General features: G+C 42.8%; 2 long non-coding RNA genes across 3 annotated transcripts; both read left to right on the plus strand.

Moving 5' to 3' along the window:
* The first annotated feature begins 2,195 nt into the window (after positions 1 to 2,195).
* LOC139083318 (uncharacterized) lies at positions 2,196 to 6,430 on the plus strand. 2 transcript variants are annotated; one of them, XR_011539949.1, is made up of 3 exons: positions 2,196 to 2,266; positions 2,903 to 3,159; positions 5,087 to 6,430. It is a non-coding gene; the product is annotated as an uncharacterized lncRNA (long non-coding RNA). The 2 variants fall into 2 exon arrangements; XR_011539950.1 differs by having other exon boundaries at positions 2,207 to 2,506.
* Positions 6,431 to 10,661: 4,231 nt separating this feature from the next.
* LOC139083321 (uncharacterized) lies at positions 10,662 to 24,141 on the plus strand. Its single transcript, XR_011539952.1, has 4 exons — positions 10,662 to 10,814; positions 17,228 to 17,421; positions 22,819 to 22,890; positions 23,672 to 24,141. It is a non-coding gene; the product is annotated as an uncharacterized lncRNA (long non-coding RNA).
* The last annotated feature ends 607 nt before the right edge of the window (positions 24,142 to 24,748 follow it).

Raw genomic sequence — 24,748 nt, forward strand, 5'->3', positions numbered from 1 at the left:
ACATCCACTGGGAGAAACTTGCAGCAAGAGTGATTCCCTCCACCGCACCCCGAAAATTTGCTCTTGCAAGGATGCTAGTCTGTCCCCTCATTGTAGGGGAATTATGATGATGAGAGAGGAAGGCAATGTCTTTGGGAGAAGGGAACTAAATGGTGGCTCCTTGGCAAGAGAGCATCTTCTAATTCACTTTTCTCCGTGTTTCCTGTTCCTCAGTCACTCAGTCACTAGTAGTTAATGGAGCATCTACTCTGAGTCATGCACAGTGGCAGGTACGGAGGTGGAAGCAGTGACGATGTCAGAGACAAATCTCTATTCTGGTGACCCGGACGTTCTACTGAGGAAAGGGAGAGGATGAATACTTTCACAAATAAGGATGCTGGGCCATTTCAGGTGATGGCAGAGCAGAGAAAAGAAAAGCTGAGGGCGTGGTACCCAGGGAATGACAGCTCCCTGAGGAGGGAATAGTCAAGCAGTTAAGTTGAATGGTGAGAAAGAGTCAACAATGCTGGCGTCACAGGGAATGGTGCTCCAAGCAGAGGGAACAGCCAGTGTAAAGACCCTGAGTTGGAGACGGGCTTAGTTTCTTTGAGAATCAGAAAGATGTCACCATGCTGAGGGAAGAGGATGCAGGCAAAGGAAGAGAGATTGAGGACATCAGGGAACCTGTGAAAAGAGGGAGGATTTGGTCTATGGATTAGGATTCAAATCTGGGATCAAAACATCCGGGTTAGTCTCATTCTGGCCAAAGTGAAAGAAATGTGTTCGAGGTCACGAGGTCAACTGCAGTGAGTGGATTTGCTCAGCTGCACTTCCTAGAAAATGAGAAATGACACTCTACGGACTTGCTGCCTCAGTCTCTGCTCAGGATCCCTCCCCTCCTGCCTGTGTGAATACAGCCCCATAAAGAACCTTTCCTTTGCTCAGAACCCCAGTACACCATCCTTCTCCTGCTTTGCTGTCACCTTCCTAAAATGCACCCTGATGTCTCCTTCCTGTTCAACAACGTCCTTCAGATTTCGACATGAAGTTCCAACCCCTCAGTTCAGCACCGAGACCCCACAGTCTGCCCTCTGCGAGTCCCGAATTCCACCTGAAATAGTCTACCCCTATCCCACAGAGCTCGTGATGACACGGGACTTAAATGCCTGGTGGGCCCCCAGCGCCTTCACTTGGACTTTTCTCCCTGCCTGGACCACTCATCTTCTCCCTCAACGTCGGGGAGATGCTTTCTCCTCCCTCACGTGTCACTGCCAGCCTCCATCAGATCCTCTTGGGAAACCGTCTGCATATTGCAGTCTGATAGAAAGCTCTTTCCTCTCCTGGGAGGCAAACCAGGCCAAGAGAAGTGTGAGATGAGAGAAAGTGGAGGGCATGTTGCCTTCAGAGTGAAGATGATTCCAGCAGAAAAACTCACAATGGGAAGGGCTGAATTGGAAATGAACTTGACTGGGGGATTTCCGGTTTGCCTTGTACCTTCTGAGCTCTGGGCTTCTGGGGCTGGGTGGAGCGGCTGGGGCAGCGCCGTCTGAAGCTTCCTTACTGATGCTGGTGTCTCCCTGGTCCCTGCCACACACTTCAAGAGCTCACTCTACTCCTGAGCTGGTATTTTGAACGGCTTTGAAATAAATTAGAGGGAGGAAAAAAACCCCTCCAGTACATTTATTAAGTGACAATATTAAAATGAATTCTGCTGAGTTTTTACCATGAGAGTCATAAATAGCATTTAATGTTTATAATCTCCTTTTTGGAAGACTTTAATTTTGTTGTTCCAGGAATGTTTATAAAGTAAAAAGGAACTCCTGGTTCCTTCAGTGAGGGAAGCTGTTTCGGAGGGACCCCCCGAGAGATTTACAACACCCCCTCTTCCTGCCCTAATTAAGGCATTTGTTACTATGTTTTAATAGCTCCAAGATGTCTTGTACTGGCTGTAGCTGGGTTTATAAACAGCTTTTCCTTGAGAGGAGAGGGGAAACCTTCCTTTACAAGTTGTAAATTGTAAATTCTTGAGGGTGGGATGATGGCACATCTTCCTCATGTACTATCCTCATAGTGCCTAGGGCCCACCCCAGGACTGCTGAATCCAAAACTCCTGGCCGAGGGGTCTAGCAAGCTGCATTGTGACCCAGCCTGCAGGTCATTGTGATGCCCGCTCAAGAGAGAGAACCATTGAGACAAGGGAAGAATTTTCATTGAGTCTCCATGGGCCAGGCTCTCTGCTGGGTCCTTGCTACTCAAAGTGTGTGGTCCTCAGACAGGAAGCACGCAGGTCACTGGGGAGCTTGTTAAAGGACTCTCCACACCCACTGAGACCTGCTGAATCAGGCTATTTCAGATGAATCATCTCCTTGAGTTCTCAGAGCCGGCTTATGACATAGATAGGATGGGAATTATCACCATGGAAATTTTTGTAGTATATGTTTTCTAAAATCGGTCTTTTGGTTTTAATTGTAGTTTCTTCTTCACTTTAGCCATTTCCAGGAGCTCAGAAGCAATTTCCGTGTTCACGGTAAAGCTTCGATTTAACTCCATGTACTCCACTTGCTGAACAAACTTTTGTTGACTTTACTTCTCTCTTTCCCCAAATCACCTCTGTCATTCTCTCGTCCATCACCACATTTCCTTGACTATCCCATTTATTAAGTGCTCTATTCAATTACTCCATCCCGATAGTTTGGACATTTAGAGTTAACTTTTCCCATCATCTCTGGGGTGGTGACTTCTAAAACTGCTCCCAGGAATCGCCCCCTGCTGGCACGAAACCTCTGTAATCACCTCCCCTTGAGTTTGGCTGGACCTAGTGACTTCCTTTCTGTGAACAGATTACAGCAAGGGTGATGGGCTGTTCTTGTGAGATTAGACTATGAATGACTGTGACTTTGGCCTTGTTTACCCTCTCTTCTAGGCTCTTCTTGGATGGTTCACTCTGATGAGCTGAGCTGCCATGTTGCCAGCTGCTCTGTGGAAATTCCTGCACATCAAGGCATTGAATGCAGCCTTCAGCCAACAGCCAGTGCAAGAACTCATAAGGAACTGAATCCTGCCAACAGCCACTGAATGAGCTTCGAAGCAGATCGACCCCTCTCTTGAGCCCAGAGATGACTTTAGCCCTGGCGGACCCTTTGATTGCAGCCTGAGAGAGACCCAGAGTCAGAGGACCCAGTTAAGTCACACTTGGATGCCTGACCCACAGACACTGTGGAATAATAAGTGTTGTATAAAGCCAGTATGTTTGGGGGTAATTTGATATGCAGTAATTGATAACTAATGTAATCTCCCTTCAATTGTGTTGTCAAGGTCTAGCTTGTCAGATTGGTGGAGGGATTCTGGGCTTGCTCTAAAACTATACAGAAAAACCTAGTGCAGGAAAGACTGCCAGTGTTCACCAAATCTGGTTTTCCTTCCCTTCCCAGGTACAATGTAAACCACAGTTCCCAGCCTACCTTGAATCCAGAGGGAGGATGGGTCTGATAAATTGTGTCTAGAAGTGATAAACACCTGGCAGATGCACCCAGCCTGGTTCCTAAAGCATTGCATTTTAGGAGTTCCCTTGATGCTGTTACTCTTTGCTTTAAGGTGGTTGGACACAGAAGATGCAGGAGAGGACTTCAGTGAAGACTTAAAAGTTAGTGAGCTGATAGAAGGACTCTTGTCTGAGTGCCCACTTTGATGAGAGTCTCCTCGGAAACTGCCAACCAGGAGCATTCTTAGTGGACTTTGTGGGATCAAGAATCAACCTATGTTGCATTAGCTCTTAAGATGCTGGGGCTGTTTGTTATGCAGCTAACCTAGCCTATCCTGACCACCACACCTTTCTTATATGTTTTTGTCTATTTCATTTGCTTTGCATGTTTAAATTTTAATATCAATTAATTATCTTTCAGTCCTTTAAACACAATTGATCTCTGTAATACTTGAGGTAACCTGCATTTCTTTGCTTTGCAAATATTTATTAGATACCAGGTACTATGCTTCCATTGATGAAAGGGCACAGATTTTCTCTTTAAAAAATTCATAATGGGGGCCAGCCCAGTGGCACAATGGTTAAGTTCACATGTTCTGCTTCTGCAGCCCAGGGTTCACCAGTTCAGATCCTGGGTGTGGACATGGCACCGCTTGGGAAGCCATGCTGTGGTAGGCATCCCACATATAAAGTAGAGGAAGATGGGCATGGATGTTAGCTCAGGGCCAGTCTTCCTCTGCAAAAAGAGGAGGATTGGCAGCAGATGTTAGCTCAGGGCTAATCTTCCTCAAAAAAAAAGTCATAATGAATTAGGAAAATAGAAACACGAAGAGGCAATTGAATAGAAGTATAATAAGGATATACTCATAGAGCTTGTTCAAATATACTTTACACATCAAGCACTAACCCTTAATTACTCTTTTAACAGCACTTAAAACCCTCTTCATCACATTAAATATCTATTACGTATGGTGGTAAGAAAGTGTGGCTGTTTTGGATCACAATGAATTTGGCTCAGATAGAGGTATTTTGTATGTAGGAGACAAAAAATGAAGTCACAGAAGGAAAATATGCCTAGACATTTGAAATGTATTCAGTTGGCACTAGGGAGCCATTGATGCTTGTAGGGGGAAGATACAGGATAAACTTTTCTTTTCGAAAGATTTATTAGGCAGAGATATTAGGGTGGCCTAGAAGAGGGAAGGCAACATGCATGCGGGAAGACTACATGGGAACCTCACTGCGGAGGAGATCAAGCGTGAGTCAGCAGAGTCCTGCCTGAGGGCAACAGGAGAGGAAATTAATGCATAGAAGTTAGCTTTGAGAGAAAAATCTATAAATCTAACTGAGAGAAATTATCCCCACACGATCTGAGAACATTACTTGGCATTTAACTTTTCATTTCTTCCATTTGTATTTAGGTGTGTGTGCTATCATTTTCATTATATAAGATGTGACACTATATCTAGGAAAGTAACTATTTCTAATAATGTGATATTGAATTGTGTTTATTTTTATCTTATATTTTATGTTTAAAACAAACAATCCAATCACGTATGAATTCTCCTATTACTTAGGGAGAATTAAAAACATATTCTTTGTTTACTTTTTGGTGTGACATTACAGGAACAACTCCAGACTATGAAAGAAAAGGCTGAGAGCTGATTGAGAAGTTGAAGGGTTTCTTCAGAGTGAGAGCTGCATCTTTTCCTGTGATTCCCACCCCTCACCTCTATGGAGAAGACGTCCTTCCCCTTTACTTGGGCTAGTTGGTAGGAACCTTAGGAGAACCGTCTGTGCCCACTGATGGGTCTGTGTGGGTGTTGGGGGTGGAGACCGATGTTTGACTCAGATGATGCAAGAGGCAGTGGTTAGTGCTGCCCTTGGGTAGTGTTGAGACTGAGAGACAGGGCTACACTGGAAAGTGCCTGTGCTCTGAGGTTGGCTGGGCCCATGAACCTCAGTGCCTTGGGGGCTGGCTACAGACTCTTGTAAGGAAGCAGGATCGTGTCCTTTTGAGAGAGATCCATCCAAGAGGACTAGTGGGAGGGCCTTAGGAATGGAACCATGGAAAACAAGACTGAGCGTGTCTTCAGTGGCCACCTGGGGGAGGCTTGGTCCATATCAAGGGAACTGCACAATAGAGACCCTGAGCAATAGGAGGTGCCCAAAGACCCCCACCCCAAGTGGTCCCATGAGAAAAAGATTCAGCATCTGGATTCTGCCACATCCGGAAGTCATCAATGCCAGATTTCAGCAGTCCTGTCATAGAAGCTTTGTCCTGTACTTCTCTTCTTCCAAGCCTGTGCCCCTACTGGAGGGTCCCACACAGCAAACAATAAGTAGTGGCTCAAGGAAGGGAAGAATCCAACCATAGCTTCCTTTCCTATGCCAATTCCCCCTCCCAGTGATTGAATTCTGCAGAGGAGAGAGGTTTGCAATTGGCTAAGAGCTTGGAAGTTTGTTGTGGTCCTGGGCTAGATGCTTTGTTACCTAAAAGTGACCAGACAGTTTTACTCACTGAAGCGCAATGACTAGAAAGGCTCTGCGTTCTGCTCAGGATTTCAGGCGGGTAGGGGGTGTTTGGGGTCCCAGGGTGGCTGTGCCAGGGCTGTGGGGAGAAGGGATCAATTGCTTCTTGCTTGTAACCGCTGAGTCCTCCAAAACACCCTGAATAACTGCATTTTCTGCCTTCTCGTGGTATAATTTCAGCCATGTTCTTGGCATGAGCTGACTCAGAAAGAGATTGGTTAGTAAAGATTTTTCTGAGCTCCCCAAATTTAAATTTCCACCCCCAATTTCATCTCCATTCAGTGCCATGCTGAGCCATTTTAGAGCCAGAGGCAAAAGGAAAAATCAGTAACACCGATCCTGTGTTTATTCAAAGTTGTGATATTTTGGTCGTCAGGGATTTTTTTGCATTAATTTTGATTTTTTAACATATTACATTAAAATATTGCTTATCTTGGGGCTGGCCCAGTGGCATAGCAGTGATGTTCGAGTGCTGTGCTTCGTCAGCCCAGGGTTTACTGGTTCAGATCCTGGACACAGACCTACACACCACTTACCAAGCCATCTTGTGGCAGGCGTCCCACATATAAAGCAGAGGAAGATGGGTGTGGATGTTAGCTCAGGGCCAATCTTCCTCAGCAAGAAGAGGAGGATTGGCAGCAGATGTTAGCTCAGGGCTAATCTTCCTCAAAAAAATAAAAATGCATATATATATATATATAGCCTATCTTGATTATTGAGTTTTTTTGAAGTCTCTTAAATTTTATGCCCCAAGCAAGTGTCTCAATCACCTCACATGAGTCCCAGCCCTGTCTCCACCCCTATGTCGCCCAGTTCAACACCATTACCAGCACTTCCATTCTGAAGAAGAGGAGGAAATAGGGCCAGCCCTCAAGATGAGGAACAGTTTCCTATCAAATCCTTCTGCCCTGTCGTCAGAGGTCTCTCACCCCAAATAGGCAACTTCTGGACTCCCCAGTGCCATAGCCCAAACAGTAAAAATCGGAAGGTTATGCGTTTGCCTGTGAGGAGCATATATTGTTCCAATTTCCTGTCTAGACCACTGTTTACAGAGAACTAGAAGTGCCCCCAGGGTCCCAGCGTGCTTCACAAGTGGAAGGATTCATGACAACCATTCTGCACAAATCCAGTCCTTCAAAGCCTTTTTGCCTTGAAGATGCTCTGTCTGGGGTATTTGGAGGAGGGAGAAACTTGGCAGGTTTTGTTTCTGGTCCTTTCCTAGTATAACTTAGTAGTTAAGAGCATGAACTTAGCTAAAAGTGGGATTTGATCTCCCGTTCCCTGACATTCTCATTGTGAAATCTTACTTCTTACTCCAAACCTCAATTTCCTCATCTGTAAAATGGCTCCTCATAGAACATGCGTAAGCATGCAGGAGTCTGTTTAGCTCAGTGTGGCTGGAAAAAGGGGGATGAAGTGACAGATGAATCTGTATACATAGGGGAATCCAGATTGTAAAATGCCTTTAACTTCATTGAGGGTTATGTGGCATAATCCATGCACACCCCTTAGCTGTACACAGAGGACACATGCACTAAACGATAGCTACTGTCATTATTACACTTTTACGTGATCAACAATCTTGCTAACAGTGAATTGGAGTGAAACTACACATGGCAGAGACATCGCTTCCTTGGATGTTTCACTCTTTACTTACTAATTTTAGCTAGTTGGCCTAAAATTGGGCAGGTCGGCCCAAAAATCATGCTGGGTCCTCAGCAGTGTGGAGCCAGGATAAAAAAGAGGACTTCAGGATTGGGTGGGCAAGGGGACCACAGCCTGGCCTGAGAAGACCAGCGTGGTCTATGGGTGGAGGGAAAGCACTCGTGGTTCAAGTAGGCACTGGGCTAACGTCAGACACAGTTATGGTTGTCCAGGGAGCGAAGGATCGATCCTTAGGGTCGGATGGACAGGTTGTGAGAGCAAAGCTGGGGTCCAGGAGTGAATGATGGGCTTTGCCAAGCCTTGCCAACTCCAACCCACCTGGTTAGCTGCCAGACATAGTGTTTTGAGGAGGGTCCTGAGGTCATATCCACTTCAGTGGGGACAAGTGTCCTCATTGATTAGTGACGTCACCCCATGACTCGGATGGTTCCTCCACATTAAGGTTCTAAAGGCAATATTTGAGACTACTCTTGGCGAGGCCCCAGACAGTGGCTAGGAATAAACAAGGAGGTATCCAACTTCCCTGGAGAAGGGGGCCGTACAGATTTGCAGTAGAAGAACTAGGAGGAGCGGAAAACAGCTTTCTCCTCGGTACCCCTCCTGCCCCTCCCTTAGGAATGGAGTCAACAAGACCTAAATATACTGAGCCAAACAGACAGGGCTTCAGCCCCAGGGGCTGAATGGGTAACAGGGAAATGGGTAAGGGTCTTGCAACCATGTTAGTTTAAACATCACCAGCAATGGGGAGGCTGTGAGTCATGGTGCTCCTCAGGCGCACAGGCACCCCTCAGTCTGTGTTCACAAACTGACCCCAGCTGCATCCACTGGAGGAAAGAGGCTGTGTGGGAAAGAGAGCCTTGAGGGAGGAAGGCCTGGGTGCCCAGAGGAGGGTGAGTCTAGGACATCAAGGCCAAAACCAACTGGTGGTGAAGCAAGGACTCTTTTCATTGAAATGACCCAGTTATATTAAATGTCCACCCTGCAGACGCAAGATAGATGAGAACATGGAGTTGCAAATTAGGACAAGGTGCGCACTTTCCAGATCTCCTGACCAGACTGGTAAATGCTTGAAATTTAGGCATAAGTCATTAGTGAAGGTAATTTTTTCCTTATTTTATGTTAAACTATTTCAAGCGAAGTCTCTTCTATTTGGGCAACCTGCTTCAACGTGTCAGGACAAGAGAACGTTTCTGTATGTCGATTCCATCTCTTGTTAGGCAATTTTATCTTCATATTCTTGTTTTGATCTTCACAAAGATAAAGAATAGGCCATTATCCATATACAATGATTGGTGGACTTTGGGCAAGAGCGCCAACCTCTCTGTTCCTTTAACTGTTCGATGGGGTATGGTAATTGTTTGGATGGGGTCGACGTAAAGATGAATTGAGTGAACACATGTGAAACACTCCTAACAATTCCTGCACAACTCAGTAAAAGTTAGCTATGACTGTCATCACTATTTTTGCTCCATCCCTGAACAGAAAGACAATTACAGAATAGTCTTACCACTGAAAAGACAGGACAAAAGCAAATGGCTGATTCCATCAATTTTGGAAAACAAAAGTCACTATTAAGAGTAAAAGCATATTAGCCAGATTGTTATTGGGTCTCATGGAAGGAAAGAACAAAATTTAATGCATTTCCTACTCATCTATATCTCTTGGCTTCATACAAGCATGGACAAAGCAAACCTTTAGGGGCGTATAAACCAGGAAAGCTCTACAGGTTATATTACTTATTTCCATCATTTATGTATTTATCCATTTAGTCAACAAATGCTTATTTGGAGTCTTACTATGTGTCAGACACTGGGTTAGACACACAAGATGGATGGTCTCTTTCATCAAATAGTTTTCAATCCAGTGGATGAGGCAGCAATGGATAAATCAATAAGTACAAAAAAAAGGTTATATGTATTTGGAGAGAGGGATGCTCTTAGGGGTCTTGGGGACGTCAGGAAGGAGGGACAAGTGTTTAGAAATGACTGCCCAGAAGATAGCAACATCCCCACACAAAGACGGAAGAGGTCACTCTTGGCACACAGAGCAATGCAAATGCAGACGTGGAGGAATGGAAGAATCTGGAGATTCTTCCAATTAGCTGGCTAGATCCTTGCTACTCAAAGTATGGTTGGGACCAGCAATGCCAGCATCACCGGGAACTTGGTTAGAAATGCAGCACTGCAGTCTCCAGTGCTCAGTGGGACATGGGCCACAGAGATGGGAGGGCCCAGATCTTGGAGAGCCTTCACATGCAACAGCATTGTTTGGAAAATTGCTGCCCTAAGGTCTTGAGGGCAGTGACCCAGCCTACTTCCTCACAGTACCTCCCCTGGCATATTGCACATGAGCACCCATTTGTTCATCCAATGAACGCTGTGCTAAGTAACACGAAAACACAATCTTTATCAACTGGCCAACCCTGGTTGCTTCACCCAACCATTCAATCTATTTTCTAAAGGCAGAGTCGTATTTTGTCTCCTAGGAAAAAGAGAACTGAGTGGCATTTTGTTTATCTTTTAAAAGAGCTCAGCACTGTAATGGGAAATATGGAAAGAAATAGCTCCTCATCGTCCTCTGTTGTTCTAGACCCATTGCTGGCGAGTTCTGTGGCCTTCCTCCTCCCAGTCTCCTGGGCTGAAGACCTGGCGCTCCCATCTCAATGGCAGGCATAGCAAACCCCAGTTATTGTGGGTAATATTTCTAAAGTGCTCAAGGTCATCTGGGAGTAAAACAGGTTCAGCCTGAACTTATGGTGGTGTGCTGCTATTTTAATTATGAAAGACGGTGAATAAGGGAAGCCCATGGAAAGAAGAGAAGAAAATTCCAGGCACAGCCTAACAGGTGAATAGGCTTTCTCTGGAGCCTGGGGCTCGGGCCCAGGTTTCCCAGGGCCTGTGATCAAAGAGGCAGCCCGGCAGAGTGAGAAGCTGTGGGAATCTCATCTCCTCGACAGCGTGATGTCACTAACCCACTTCCTTCTGCGCAGAGCCGTGGCTGTCTTGAAGAGGACAGCGGTTTCGGATAAGTTCGCACGTCTATGTATCTCCTGCTCTCAACAAAATGTTTATGGAATTGTACCCAGCTCTCGCATAGAAGGAAGCAGTGATTCGCTCTACCGATCGGCACGTGTTCGCTCTCCCCGATGCTGTTTGAGGTGATCCGTTTTCCGGGTAACAGACAGGGTGGGTTTGTGTCTGTGAGCTCACAGAAGCTCCGACGCTACAGTTTCTCAAGAGGGGACTGTGCTGTTAGGCTCTGTAATTTTCTGATTTTGTTGCACACATGATGTCTCAGAAGAGGGCTATGTCTTTTCTAACAACCATCATTTTTATCTAAAAGGGAAGGTATTCACATTATATCTTCATCTTCTGTATCTCAACTAGTAACAATATCAGAACTACTCCCTCCTGACAACTATATTCGTTTCTCATTAAAGATATTTCATGTTTTATTCAGGAATTTAAATGAAGCTATCAGAGCCCGGAATGGCATCCGTTTGGTATAATTGTACCTCACTGATGCCAGCCCCAAGAGTTCTAATTAATATATATTTAGCTCCCTGACTGTCTTTAGACCAAACGATTGAGCGTAGAAGACAGGAAGAAAAAACACATTGAGATTTGAACAGGAAAGGCTTTTCTAAAAGAAGAAATTTTGGGTAATTGTGCATTTCAAGTGCTTTGCTCCTGTGTGTCTGTCAGAAATTGCTTTCAGGCCACTCAGTGCTTTATGAAAATGGACTGCACTGTCATAATTATTTTTATTGATCACACATTCAAGTTATTAATTTTTTAATGTCTTTTCATTCTTTCTCTATTTTTTGGTTGCAGAAATGTTCATGCCCAGGGAATTATGTGCCTTCAAAATCCTCCTTAGGTTTGCTCTCTCCTCTCCTCCCTCTGCTCTTTTTTCCTCCGACCTCACACTATTAAAAAGAGATATTGTTCCTCTTTGCCAACGTGAAAATGACTGGAGCCATCTTGGGATTACTTGGCCTCCCTAAACCCATAATATGAAAAGAAGCTAATTGGGTACCAACCTCATTCCTTATGGGGTTTGCTCTTCCCCCTAATTCCCTCCAACCACATCCCCATTCTCGCTTGCAGGAAATGAGTTTAGGGACATTTCTTGGGCTGGTCTAACATTGGAATTCATAGCACTTGTGCTCACTTAGAAGCCTCAATTCACTCCCTGTCCTGGGATGCTCTGGGACTGTGGTTTATAAATCACTCGGGTGGTGTGCTGTATGCAGAGATCAAGACCCTGGCAAGCTCCAGTCATATTGAATTGCACTGGGCAATGGAGCGTCCTTAAGAGTTTACAGTAAGGAAAAACAAAGGCCTTATAAATAGAACCATTCGACTGACACTTGCAACATTTACAAGGCACTATTGAAAAGAGAGAAGGGGCAATCGTTTTTTGTCCCCAATCTTGGTCTCATTCACTGAGGAGGGTAATTCTTCAATAGGACATAAATTGGGGTTTAGAAATAGCCTGTACCAAAACTTGAGTTGTTATTTAAACAACTGTTAAAGGTCATTTAGTGGTTTATTAGCCTGCCATAAACCTACTGTGAATCTGGTTTACACTACAAAGATTTGTGCTCATCCCTGGGCCTTGTAGCAACAATGTCATTGCCTCTTCTCATTGGTATGGGGGACGTGGCAGGTTCTGCCATTTACTGGATGTGTGATGTGCGCGAGGCGAGCCACTTGGTCCTCATGAGCTGGATTCCTCATGTGTGAACCAAGGATCTAAAAATATGTTTATTTCACTGGGGCGTTATTAGACTCACTGTGATAGCAACAAAAAGAACAGCTTAGTGTATTAAATGCTTATCAGGTCTAGGCCTGGTACTCATTGCTAAACATCCATTTTCATACTCAGTAACAAACAAGGATATATTGTAAATTGTCAAAAGTTACCTTCTTAGACTAACGTGAATAATATTTAAAAATGTGTATTGAACCAGGTTAATATTTTTCTCCCTGAAAATCAGACTGGGTATTCGGTGGGAATGAGCACTTTGAAAAGATTTCTGTGGGAAGGTGGATCCAGTCTGTTTCCCTCTCGGTCCAAGATAGCATCTTTCGAAGCGAAAACAATCCTCCCGAAATGGGGGCTGGCGAGTACAGGGAAGTGCTCCGGCACTCATGCTCAGTTGATTTCCAGATACATTAGCACACAGCCTTATTGACTACCACGTCCATTTGACCAGGCTCAGAGGGGTTTTTATTATCTGAAACGCCTGACTGCGTGGGCACGATGACAGGTGTGTCATGAGGGGAACAATAACCAGAAACAGATGCATGGAATATTCACTAATATGTCAGCAACTATGAAGCATGTCAGCGGTGTGCATCCTCACCAGAAAAAAAAAGATAGGAAAAGAAAGAACATTTATTTCCATGGAGCCAATTTCCATGCCAAACTGAGCATCTGTCTGGCTTTTGTGTTTGGTATAAACAGAACTCATACACACTCAAAAATAATGTCAAAAGTTCAAAGGGTGGAGAGTTGAGAATTCTCACGTGGGCAAATAAATGAGGTCTGCGGATTGGCTGGCCTTCACTCGGCTTTACATGATGCGTCTCCTTGGGGCCGGGGTGATGTGTGGCTTTGATTCTCTGCCCTTGTACTTCCATAACCTGGTTTGGAATGTAGCCCAGTCCTAAGAGATTGGGGGTCACTCTGTCTTGATAGCGTAAGGTCAGAAAATAGAATGAAGCTCGGATATCTCAATTGAGATTTGAGTGTATAAAAGTATAAATCAAAAAAGCAAAATCCTTGAAGGGACACCTTGCAGCTGTCGCTACAAATGAAAGGTTTCAAAATAAGTAGATACAAGAATGCCGAGGCTAGTGCAACTAATAATTCCCCTCTAGTCCTACTTGAAGAATAGGAGAGTACAATTGAAGACGGAAAAGTAAAGAATACACATTATTCTAGCAAGGATGCTGGTCTGAATCTCTTTGTAAATTTTGTATCATTTCAAGGACAATATTTAGAGTATTTTAAAAAAATAAATCCCCTCCTTCAGGTGCTTTTTTTTGCAGGATGCAAATTAGAAACGCTACAGAGCAATGTAAGTAAACGTCAGAATTTATGGGGTTATTTGTGTTTTGTTCTTGGAAAATCTGAATAATCTCAAAGTTGAGTCATTCAGGAAGGAAGGAAAAGAAGTAAGTGGATTTTGTCTGCCTTTACTCCTAAATGCCACTGTCTCATTTGGCTGTAGGATATTCATGATTTTATGTTTATTTAAACAGACATATTTCTAGTTTATGGGCATATTCCAGAATAGAACTGCATGTTGCTTGGAGTGAAATTCTTATGGGCAAACACCTGATCCCCTTTAATAAAAGATAAAAGGGAAATGATTCTCTTGCCATTCAAAGACCTTACGGTGCCTTGCTCGTAGACACAACCTTGTTATTTGACCTTTCTAACCAGTAAAGTATCCCATGTAATCAACAGTGGTAAAGTGATTATAAAGGAATCATCTAGCTGCCAATTAAAATCTACTGTAGCAGAACTTGTTTGAATCCAGGAGTGTTCTAAGATTATAATTACCAAGCAAGAATTAGGAGTTGCAGAGGTGTATGTGGTGGATGTTGAGAATTGCCATTGACATATCGGAGTCACTCTTCTCTAAAATATTTTCAAGGCAAAGTTTTCTCAGAACCCTGCTTTAAAGCTATGATTTACCTTCATGGTCAAAAAAAGTATTTCGATCTTCAGAACTCTCATCCTCAATGCATTTATTTTTCAAGTTATTTTTTCTTGTTTGGAGGAAGACAGTCGATCATAGCTATACAATTGAATTTGTGTATGTACCAGCTAAGTCAACGTTTCCAAAGTGTTTTCTGGACAAGACAGATCCCAAAGAATGTTCGTAAATTTTAGGGGGCTAAAGAGACCCTGAGTCGAGACAATTTGAGAAATACTGAACGAAACGTAATCAAAGAGTTGCATTAAATGTAGAACTTCCCAGAATCTTTACTGTGCAGAGTAGCATGTGATTTCTCAGTGGAGGATGTCCTTATGCTGTTTCTCCTTTTTTTATTTATAAATCTCTTTTTCTGAGACTGCCTTTACTGATCTAATGCTCCAAGGAACTTCTTTAGGAAATGCTTTGCTAGGTGAAGTGTCTACTGGATGAAGAAAACGCTACTTTTTAAGATGGCTAATGTCAGGAGCAAGTGACATTGAAGTTCAGATTAGCTTCACTGGCCCATGATTCTATTCAAACCAAACCAAAAGTTAAAAAAAAAAAAAAAATCCCCAAAACTGTTATGTACTGGAAATGGAAAAGAGTAAGAAAAAAAAAGGCTTTAAAACATGTTAAGTAATCTCTTCAGCAAACACCCACCAATAACTTCATAAATCATTTAAAATGTGACAAGAAAAGAGAACCTGATCGAATGACTGTCCAAATAATTATAGTGCATTCTTCAACCTTTTCTCATTGAAATCATATTGTCATTTGAGTAGTCATCCTGACACAACTAATTGTTGCTATCCAAGGAAAAGGAAAAAAAGCCTCAAAATGTAGTTTAACCAATTCTCGCCATCATAAGTAATCATGTGAAAGAGAGAGAGTGGAGAATGGAAGTTTAAGTATTTTCCTCTCTAACTTTCCCTCTCTGGTTCTCCTATACGGGTTTCTCTGCATCCCTCATGTCTGTCTCCCCTCTTCCCGCTAACCTCTCCTGCCTCCCTCCGTCTGTCTCTTTGACCCACAGTTGTGGCCTTCTGTCTCATCAAAGAGAACCCGCATGGTGGAAACCAACTAAGAAAGGCAGCCTGAGTTGTGGTAAAGGCTCACGAGTCATGTGGGTCCTGCCTAGCCCTGCCATCTAGGGCTGGAACCTTGACCAGTTAGGTACTCTGTCTTCCTTGTCACCATTTCTTCCACCGTAAGATACTGGTCTTGGACCTGATGGCATCTGGAGTCCCTTTGAGCCCCAGGGGCATGTGGTTCTAATTGTTTTTTGTTTATTTTCGTTCCAAGTCTCCTACAGGAAGCAAAGCAGAGAAATCTGCAGTCCTGAGGCAACATCAGAGTTATCAATAGTTGGCTAACTATGCTTAGCCTTGACCTTAAAAGAAACGACATTGAATCAAAGAGGGGAATAGTCAAATCCACCTGTGAGAAATGGGATGACTTTCTGAATATGTGTGTTCTTGAATTCTGATCATTGCCTGCAAGACAATGTGAACTTCTAATCCGGGGCTCCTTCACGGACAGCTCCAAATCAAGCCCCTTGTACTAATCATTTTCATAACTGTAATTGAGGAATTAACTGGAATATCCACCTGGGTTCCTCTGCAGTGAGGGTGTTGAAAGAACTGGCCTTTTCACCATTTTCTTTCAAAGGGGAAGGAAATTGCACACTGTGCATGCTCACATCCAGGAGACAGGTATTAAATCGCTCCTGAAACGGAAGCACTTGACTCTGATCGTTGCTTTTCTCCACGGTTATTTCTTAAACGCAACCTCTGTTTACATGTAATCCCAAATCAAGGAAAATGAAAACACCTCATTGGAAGTAAAATTGCCTAAATATTTCGACACAAGCACAATTTGCTTTTGCCTGAATTCAGGCTGGCTTCCCTGTCCTGGCTGGTTACGAGATTCTTTCAGGGAACGTGTTTCAGAGGATGAGAATGAGGCCAGTGGTTGCTGATGTTAAAAGGACATGGCATCTGCACAAGCCTGAGAGGGGGCTGGTTGCACAAATTAAAGTCAAACACATCACAGCCCGATTAGCAGACATGGACTTGAGTGTGTTGTCTAGAATTTTTTTTCCCTCCAAGTAACAGTGAGGCAATTAAAAAAAAAAGGAAGGCAACTCCATTTGTTTCCTATCATCCTTTCTTCTCACTTTTCCTAGTCCTTGTTTCTCCTTCTGTTTATCTGGGAAAACAAGTTACAGTTGAATGCAAGAAAAAATTAAATGTAGGTAGCTATTTAATCTTTCTTTGACTTGTGCTGGTCAACGAGAATTTTCCCCCAAATGTAGCTTGAAAATATAAAGTCATGACGGAAAAAAAACGTGCACACATACTGTGTTGGAACAAAACTAGTTCTCTTACTGCCAAAAATCAGAAAAATAATATGTTGCCTTTTTCTTTAAGCATTTAGAATTTGATGAAGTCACCTTTTCATGTACTAGAAGATTCCTCTCAATGGGTGAGTTCACCCATGCAGAGCTTTAATTACTTGATGTTTTAAAAGAATTCTTTATTATGTTGAGGAGAGAAAGAGGGAAGCAGAAGTGAAGGCAAGACATTTGTGTGGGAGAAGTCTAAAGCTGTATGTGGGAGGCAGAGAGTTGAAAACACAACGCCTTTAATGAACGAAATTTTCATTCTCCCAGGAGGGAGCTGTTTTGCAAAGGTTTCATGGCCTCCTCCCAGGGCAGCGGGGACAATTCCATGAGGCAGTAGGGTTGTGAGTTGAGCTTGCAAAACCAGTAGCCATTGGTTTAAACCAAGCCAGAGGACAAATCCAATAAAAATGTGTTGTTTCATTTCTTTGTTTCCCACATTAATTTGTCTCAGGGAACATGGAGTGAAGGGCTCACAGACCTGGTACAAGGAGTTACAACAGACACTCGGAGGAACTGAAGTGGCTTCCTGCACTCCTTCCGGCCTGAAACTTCCTTTGTTCCTGTAATCTCAAAACAGCTGTTTCCTCTGGAATCACAAACCCCAGCTGGCAGAGCCTCTGCCTCCTGGATCCTGCTGCACATAATGTACGTCGAATCTGAATGTTGATATGAAATGTTCTTCTTTTTCCCATCCTCCTCCCCAGCCAACCCCACCCTCAGCCCTGTATTCACTTTCACCTTCACAGGGAGAGCAGTGAGAAAAAAGTGACACAGGCATTTCAGATTCAGACCTTCCAAATGGCGAAGTAAATGCTCGCAGATATTTAGAATCTCAGATATCTAGTTTGGAAACATGTCCAGAAACCTCCTTTGTGAGACAGAAATTGATGGTTGGCATCACTTTCCCAGCTTGCTTTTAGAAATCAGTACGTTAAAAAAAATTATTTTATTGAGGTCGTATTGGCTTATAACATTGTGCAAATTTCAGGTGTACATTATTATATATCAGTTTCTGGCTAGACTACATCAGAAATCAGTACATTTTAACAAACATTAATGTATAAGCTGCTCGGGCAGGAACTGGGGGCTAACAATGCAGGTGACGAACAGTAAGAGCTAGTACTTCCTCAAGAAATTCACAATTTTGTTGGTTGATATCTTCGTTGAGACCTTTGGGGTAAAACATAAGGAAAAGCCTAGTTGCCACTCATGGGAGAGTTTACTAACAAGTTTGAAAGAAAAGACGTATGGAAAAAATGAAGTAGAGGAAAATGTAAAGCCATCTCTGAATCATTGTGAAATAATGGAGTGTTATCGTACGCCTTTATGTGTTGATGGAACGTGGGGTAAGAAAAAGTCGGAAGTGTCTGTGTTTTGGGGAATGGAAGGTGGGAGGGATGAGTCAAGGAAAGCCCATGGGTGGAGGTGTTCTGTCTGAGCGAGTTGGAAAGGAAGTCAAGACAATGGGAGATGGCTTGAATAGAAGCCCAGAGCGGGAGACGCAAGCTGTGGATTGAGGATAGAGCTTAGAACTCATATGGGCTGCTGCCTCATTAACCACAGGGCACAAGGAATCCCAGAGAAAGATGAACCTTGCTCCAGGTCACAGAGGGCTCAGCAGCAAGCAGGGCTGCAGGCAGAACTGGAGACGACACCAGGCTGCCTCTGGCTTGTGCCTCTCTCCCGTCTGTGTGGGTGATCTCATGTAGTGGACTGGCGAGAGGCTTAAACCTCAGAGTCAGAAGAGAGGATGGGTTCAGAGCTTAGCTCTGCCACTTATCAGCCATATGACCTTAGGCAAGTCATTCGATACTCTAAAAAGCCTCAGCTTTTCTTACCACAAGCTGGAAATAAATTGCATCTTACTCCTTAGGCTATGATGATGATTAATCCAGGACTTAATCTAATAGCTGTACAATTCAATAAATGTTTGCTTTATTATAATAGTAATACAAATTCTTATTTTTAAGGAGTAGGGTATATTTAAGTTGGTAGGAGATTGACTTAGCTAGAGTCAATATGTTCTCTGAAAAAATGCAAAGAACTTTAGGCAGATAAAGTCATCAAAGCGATTTTAAAGAGCAGTTGATAACAGACAATGCTTAAAATGAACAAAAGAACTTTTTGGTACCTTGTTTTATCTTATAAAATGTTCTCTCCAAGTGTGAATTTTCTTAACAATTCTTAAACAAAAATTAACACCTAGTGAATAATTGATGCTTAAATGTACTTGCTATAATTGATGTGGGAAATAACCTATGAGTATAGAGTATGGTTATTAAGAGTGTGGACAGTTGAGCCAGACTGCCTGGCATTAGAACCCAGCTTTGCTGCTTCAGAGCTCTGAGACCCTGGGCAGGGTCTCAACCCTACTGAGCCTCAGTTATCTTACCTGCAAAACAAAGACAAGGTTGTGGAGAAGATTGAGTCAGTTAATATATGCTAATGTCTTTGAACCGTTCCTGAAACACTGATGTCAGATAGTATTATGACTAATAATCCTTTCATTACATAAATAACAAAATAAAAATAGCAAACATAATATAAAATAATAAAATAATAAAAATAAAAATAATAAAATAAAAATAATTACTAATTGCTAAATAAGTAAATAGTAAATACAAATATCACAAGGAGAAGTTCTTTGGGAGAAAGCATAGATAACTTATGAAGTTTTGGACTACTCTTTCTGCTATTTATTTTGGGAAATACTCTAAATTATTCATCTGCCAATATCTAGATTTTTACTACCTACCAGGTGACAGCGATCACAATGAGAGGCTCAATGCTTGGGGTGAAATAATCAGCCTTATAAAGGTTGAAATTGAAATGCCAAGCCTGTAAGTACTTCACATTTTATAGTGCCTGGAACTACTTTTGTGTTTGATTTGTGTCAATTCTCATACTCATGGTATCCATTGTGGTTTGGAAGGGATTTCACCCAAACTCTCTGTAAGCCGTATGTAGTGGGGCTGCTTCTTTGGGCTTTGCCACAGCAGTGGTAAGACATCCACCCAAGCCAGTGTTTCTCCAACTGACATCCTTGGACCAGCAGGGTCAGCATCAGCTGGGAGCTTATTAGAAATGCAAAGTTCTCGGCACCCCCTCACGTGCTGCGTGGGGAACTCTGAGGTGGGCCCAGCCATCTGTGCTTTAACAAACTCTCCCAGGAATTCTGATGCCTGCTCAGTCTGAGGACCACCGTGGTAAGTCAATATAAATATCAGAGTTGGCATAAATCAGGCATTAAACATAGTGATTACGACTGCTGCTGGACACTATCAGAGGAGTGCCTACATTTTTTCCCCTCCACTCCATTCTCTATTTGTACCTCCCTCTGCTGACACATTCTTCCTTTTAGATGTGTTAATATTACTAACCAGGCCATGATGAAGTGACTTTCCCCTGAGCCTCAAAGTCATTTCTGTCACCTCCTATTATATGTTGATTTAATTAGTTTAACCCTTGGAAGGCAATCTGATTTTCAACTTCTTAAATTGCACCCCCGTCCTTAATTTACTCCCAAGATTACTTCCAGTGACTATAATGCTCATTTTAAGAAGACCACACTCTTATGGGTGTTTGGCAATGATTGGTTTAGTCCCTAGAGTGGTTTAATAGGGAGGACATGTTTAACTAAAATGCAGATGCCTGGATCTTGCTGTTTAAAGAATGTTTGCCACTAGAGAAGCTCTGGACGTCCTGGAAGAGGGAGTGACAGGAAACTAGAGGAATAGGCTCAAGAAGTGAACCTGGAAAAAAGATTTCAAAGTGGGACTGGAATTCTGCAGCAGGAATGGAATTTAAGGGCCCATGGACATCTGAGGACATGGTAGTGACAATGCTGGGCAAATTTCACATGTGCTGTACTAAGTTGAAGATAGGAGTAAACAGATATATTCATCCATCCATCCATCCAACAAATATCTATCGAGCATATACTTCATGCCAGACATTGCTGTGTAGTGGACCAACAGAGAAAAATATCTGCCCTAGTGAGGTTTTCCTTGTAGTGAGGGACACAAATGAAAAAAAAGATGAGATATATGAAATGATTAATGGTGATATTTTTAATGGTGTAAACTAAAGCAGAGAATGGAAATTGGTGGAGCCTAAGCAGGAGGGGCTCAATTTTAAATCAGGTGGTCAGGGAAGGTCTCACTGAGAATATGACATTTGGGAAATGATGCTGGGGAAGAGCTTTCCCCTGACAGGGAACAGCAAATGCAAGTGCCCGGAGGTGAGGGTATGTCTGGTTTCTTCAAGGTTCAGCAAGAGGTCTAGTGCAGGGAGAATGGAGTGATCCAGTAGGAGATGACGTAACAGGACAAAAGATGTCTACATCCCATGGAGCCTTGAAGACGACTGAGAGGAGCTTTTCTTTTACTCTAAAAGATCTAATGCACACAGTCTGGTAATCCAATAACTTATCCCTCCCACAGAAGGGAGGATGTCATACGAATGTTTCTGGGAGCCAGTGGACTAAGTGGGAAGGATTCTCTGCTGAAGGATGAAACAACTTACAAAAGGAGGGAAGAGAAGATAGTCAGTGGGAAAAAGAAGAAAATGGTGACTGTTGATTTGTGGTGGAACAGAGCCTAGGGCATGTGTCAATCAGCCCAAAGAAAACAGAACTTCCCCCCATCTTTGCTTCAGCTAAGACTGCTCTCAGACCATGGTGTGGACTCACGGGGGAGAAGGAAACTCGGCAGTTAACTGAACCTTGGGAATATGTCTCCGTTCCTTCCTCTCTTCACCATTTTCACTGTCGCTGCCTCAGAGCAGATTCGTCATCTCTTTTGTGGACTCTCTCACCCACCTGGGGACTGTTTCTCCCTCCTTCAGTCTCACCCGCCAAGCTTCTGGTCCTTTTTTTGCGCAACACCTGCATGGTGAGCTTTCTAAACCACAAATCCAACCGAGGCTCCCTTCTGCTTGAAAACTTTCCCAGCTCTCAGGCCCCGAACGAAGTCAGCATGACATTTATGATCCATCTCTGCTTCTCATCGCTCCCTCTCCTCCCTGAATAGCACTCTGCTCTCATCACTCAGGACGCGCCCCTTTCCCTGGGACTGCCGTCTGTTCTGCAGCGTCTTCCTGACTTCTAGAGGAGTTTCTACTCTCTTCTCTCTTCCCACCTGTCCGTGGGTACTTTATTACGGCATTTAACCCTTTACATGAGTTGTATAGATTTGTTTGAGCTCTTCCTTTCCCCTCCAGGCTTATGGGTCTTTATGGTCCCAATATTCACACATTGTTGGCATAAAATACGTGCTCAGTAAATTTTTGTTAAATAAGTAAGTGAATTCAAATCATTTGGGCTGCTGATCAAACGGATTCATCACTTTCTTATGGGATTTCTTGCCAGTCTGCACATTTCTAGTAATTACTATATATTTACTGTCTAATAGTTGGGAATAAATACACATTATATCATTTCTCTAAACAACATAGCTAAATCAGGTCAGTTTAATGCAATCTATAAATGACAAATTTGCAAAATGCGTCTCTCTATAAACCTAATTTGAGACAACTACTGGCATAAACTTAATGAAGTTTAAAAATAAAAAGAACTTCAAAGTGGCCTTGTTTCCCCAGAGGGAAAGTTACAGAATTGCATGCAATAATCTCTATTTTCTTCTAAGTGATGAATTTGAGCATCTTGACAATTGCGGGAAAAATAAATTGAGAAAGGCAGAACCAGAGTGAAAAAGAATGGGTCATATTGAGTTTCCATGTTTACGCCAGCCATGGCAAGGCTGCCCCACTGCTGGCTACAGAGGAGATAGTATCTTAAGGAGACCTTGGGGAAGATCCTTACCAGCATGGTTGCAACCATAAGAAAAGATATAAAAGAAGAAATACAAGTAATTTTATTCATGTATAATTGCACAAATGTTAAAATTTCTATTCCCTTTCTATTACTGCCAGTATGACAAAATAAAATACTATATACCATTTTATTTAAAAAATTCCATACTACCTAAATAAAACATAAGATGTAACAAGTACATCAACTTTGGTTTTTTCTTTATTGTGTAGACTGTTAATGATTCCAGAGGGAAACTTCTAGAAACAACGTGAGAGATTATCGCTGTTAACTCTCTAAACAAGGTATACATTGTTCTATCTCTGTATAGCTACTAGAAAAAAAACCCCTATTTTGAAAAAGAAAAATCACATGATTAGTAGCAAAATCTTTACTGAATTACTCTAACCATAGGTTTTTAGTTTAAAGCTATCGGCCTGTTCAAAATTGAAATAAAATTACTGGCATATTATCAGGAACTGTCCTTTATTTTGCATTGAAACCCCCTCTTCCAACACAGATCTCTTCTCCGGTAATACCCGTGAGAATCATAGTGTCATTTTATAAACAAGGAAATGGTAATGCTAAGAAAGTTTGAAAATTCCACACCCACTAAACAGAGCAGCTCAGATTCAAACCTAGGAAGCCTGCCTTTAAACCCAAGCTCCATAGATGACTCCAGATCTGACACATGCATGGCACATGACCATAGGCCATCCGATATTCAACAAAATCTGTATGGTTCCTACTGTGGGCTGGGCATTGTGCTGGGAACGACACAGATGTAAGCACCACAGAGGTCCTCTCTTCTGTGGAGATTTTCCCTTCATCCGTGGCAGACAGCATCAATTAATAGTGAGCCTCTTTGCCTCCTAACCAGGATGTGGTCACTCTCCTCAGCACAGCATCACTGCCAAGCAGCCAGAGAGGGCACTATTTGCCATATCCAGACCACCACAGATAAATAGGTCAAGGACATTATCCTCTTCTATTCAGGATAGTACTTATGGATAAGTCACCCCCTGCCTAATTATGCCTTCTGAAATAACAGACTACCTCTCCCATTTCTTCCTTCTCCCTTTCTAGGTGCTGCGCTGAAGGTAGAGTGTTGAACCCGGTTCCTTTTCTCGGTTGGGCAGGGTCAAAGTGCCAACAGTGAAGAATCCAGTCTGGGAAATCACAGTGCCAGTTATACCTGCAGTCATGGAAAAGGATGACAACAAGGAGACACAGAGATTTTTGAGTTTGAAGTACCTTTTCAGACACCTGCAGATTCAACTGGAGGCCGTGGGTTCACAACGATGCTGCTTTTTCATCTGCTCTGAACTTGCTCTTACACAGGCGTTGATAAAAACAGGGCATACAGGAAATAACATGGATTTAGGAACCTTGCAGACCTGGTTTGTGACATATATGTCAACTCTGTTGTCTTATGCAATTTACTTGACTTGTGTGAGCCTCACTTTTTATTGGCAAGTGAAGATCATAACCTAGTTTGCTTTGCTGCTATGAGGGTTGAATGTCTCAAAAAATACAATGTTCCCAATACAGTGTAATATCCTTGTTCTTGTCTCACTTTCCATAGAGAGAGGAAACTCCCCTGCTGGACCCCCCCCAGAGGCACCAATGGGTTTTCTACAGATCTCAATATAACCCAACTTTCTCTTATTTCCATAGTTACTTACCTTTTCCACAAGTACATCCTTCTCTTGGGTTACTGGCATTTTGAAAATAGGCTATTCCAAGATGCATTTCCCTTTCCTGTACTTGAAGTGGTCCTAATCCACACCAAAGTGGTCCCAATCTGAGTGGTCCTCCATCTTTAGAAGATGGCACCATATTCCATCTTGCCTTTCCAAATATTTATTACCAATAAGGTTGCAGAAGGTTAAATAGCTTGAAAAAGTTAGAATCTATTGTCATAGGTGCTGGTATACTTAAGGCTATGAGAGGAAGACAGAGAGGGAAATTGCATTCGTTAAATATGAGACAGGGTGTTTTTCCATAAATTCACCCTCTCATCAACCCTGTGAAGTAGATAAAGCCCTTAGAATTAAGTATGACTACACATAATTAACTCTTTATCCCCCAAACATTAGGGGCCAAAGCAAGATAAAAGTTTATTTCTCATTCATGTAAAAGAATTCAGAAGGGCAGAAAACA

The sequence above is a fragment of the Equus przewalskii genome, chromosome 1 (genome assembly GCF_037783145.1).
Source record: "Equus przewalskii isolate Varuska chromosome 1, EquPr2, whole genome shotgun sequence".
Classification (NCBI taxonomy): Eukaryota; Metazoa; Chordata; class Mammalia; order Perissodactyla; family Equidae; genus Equus; species Equus przewalskii.